Raw genomic sequence first — 2,500 nt, forward strand, 5'->3', positions numbered from 1 at the left:
GCTCTGGCAGGGGGAGACACTACTAGGTCCCAGCTGTCACCCCCCCTCTAAAAAATTCATTTCTTGGTATTTTGAGCTGAAATTTTGCACAGAGGTTGGCAAAAATCCAATCCAACTTTATTAATTTTTCCAGAATTTTTCGAGGTCGGGAAGTATTTTTTTTTATTTTCCTACCATTAAAAATCGAGGAAATCGGAAAAAATAGGAACCGGCTCGGAATGACCCCAAATTCAGTGGGCAGCCTCATAAAAATATGGCTGATTTTACTGGATTGATTTCATGTGGAAAGCACGACGTTTTGTTGTAGGAATGCGGGAACCCCGGCGGGTCGCCTGCCGCGGCCAGCGACGTCGGGCTGGCCCCTGCAGCGCCTAGCCTCTCCCACGCGGGGGGCAGGCCAGAACGCGGGGGGCCAGGGCCCGAAGGCAGCCCCCCCGCGGGCGAGAGAGCAAGCCAGCAGGGGCTGTCGCCTGCCGCGGCCAGCGACGTCGGGCTGGCCCCTGCAGCGCCTAGCCTCTCCCACGCGGGGGGCAGGCCAGAACGCGGGGGGCCAGGGCCCGAAGGCAGCCCCCCCGCGGGCGAGAGAGCAAGCCAGCAGGGGCTGTCGCCTGCCGCGGCCAGCGACGTCGGGCTGGCCCCTGCCGCGGCCAGCGATGTCGGGCTGTCGCCTGCCGCGGCCAGCGACGTCGGGCTGGCCCCTGCAGCGCCTAGCCTCTCCCACGCAGGGGGCAGGCCAGAACGCGGGGGGCCAGGGCCCGAAGGCAGCCCCCCCGCGGGCGAGAGAGCAAGCCAGCAGGGGCTGTCCGCGCGTCGCGCAGCGCGGCATGGCTGCGGGGGCCGCGCGCGCGCGCCCAAGCGCCCAAGGGCCCCCAAGGGCCCCAGGCCCTCAGGCCCCAGCGCCCCAGCGCCCAGCGCGGGCGGGCGCGCGCGCGCGTGTGGTCTTTGAGGGGCGCCGGCCTGGTGGCTCCCTAAAGAGCAATAAGTGTCATTGCAGCTCTGGCAGGGGGAGACACTACTAGGTCCCAGCTGTCACCCCCCCTCTAAAAACTTCATTTCTTGGTATTTTGAGCTGAAATTTTGCACAGAGGTTGGCAAAAATCCAATCCACCTTCATTAATTTTCCCAGAATTTTTCGAGGTCGGGAAGTATTTGTTTTAATTTTCCTACCATTAGAAATCGAGTAAATCCGCAAAACTAGGAACCGGCCCGGAATGACCCCAAATTCAGTGGGCAGCCTCATAAAAATATGGCTGATTTTACTGGATTGGTTTCATGTGGAAAGCACGACGTTTTCTTGTAGGAATGCGGGAACCCCGGCAGCTCGCCTGCCGCGGCCAGCGACGTCGGGGACGCTGGCCTGCGCTGTCGAGCCCGCGAGGGCTGTCTCCGCGGCAGGCCCCCCCTGAACGGGGCACGACAGGCCACCGCGCTGGCTCGTCCAGCGTCGACAGTCCCTCGTCCAGGTTTCAGATCGCGCCAAGTCGAACCCATGACCTGCTCAAGCCATCGTGCGCTGCCGAATTCGCATCTGCGTGTAGGCTGCCATTCCACGCGGCAGCCCCTGTTTTCGTCAGCGTGCCCCCCTGACGAATTTTCCTGCCTGGCCCAGTCCAGCGTCCAGCCCCTGTTCGTCGAAAAATCTGCGCTGCCGATTTTCCACGCGGCAGCCCCTCTTTTCGTCAGCGTGCCCCCCTGACGAATTTTCCTGCCTGGCCCGGCCGGTCCAGCCCCTGTTCGTCGAAAAATCTGCGCTGCCGATTTTCCACGCGGCAGCCCCTCTTTTCGTCAGCGTGCCCCCCTGACGAATTTTCCTGCCTGGCCCGGCCGGTCCAGCATCCAGCCCCTGTTCGTTGAAAAATCTGCGCTGCCGATTTTCCACGCGGCAGCCCCTGTTTTCCTCAGCGTGCCCCCCTGACGAATGTTCGTCGAAAAATCTGCGCTGCCGATTTTCCACGCGGCAGCCCCTCTTTTCGTCAGCGTGCCCCCCTGACGAATGTTCGTCGAAAAATCTGCGCTGCCGATTTTCCACGCGGCAGCCCCTCTTTTCGTCAGCGTGCCCCCCTGACGAATTTTCCTGCCTGGCCCGGCCGGTCCAGCCCCTGTTCGTCGAAAAATCTGCGCTGCCGATTTTCCACGCGGCAGCCCCTCTTTTTGTCAGCGTGCCCCCCTGACGAATTTTCCTGCCTGGCCCGGCCGGTCCAGCATCCAGCCCCTGTTCGTCGAAAAATCTGCGCTGCCGATTTTCCACGCGGCAGCCCCTGTTTTCCTCAGCGTGCCCCCCTGACGAATGTTCGTCGAAAAATCTGCGCTGCCGATTTTCCACGCGGCAGCCCCTCTTTTCGTCAGCGTGCCCCCCTGACGAATGTTCGTCGAAAAATCTGCGCTGCCGATTTTCCACGCGGCAGCCCCTCTTTTCGTCAGCGTGCCCCCCTGACGAATTTTCCTGCCTGGCCCGGCCGGTCCAGCCCCTGTTCGTCGAAAAATCTGCGCTGCCGATTTT

This window comes from Populus nigra, chromosome 2 (assembly GCF_951802175.1).
Source record: "Populus nigra chromosome 2, ddPopNigr1.1, whole genome shotgun sequence".
Lineage (NCBI taxonomy): Eukaryota > Viridiplantae > Streptophyta > Magnoliopsida > Malpighiales > Salicaceae > Populus > Populus nigra.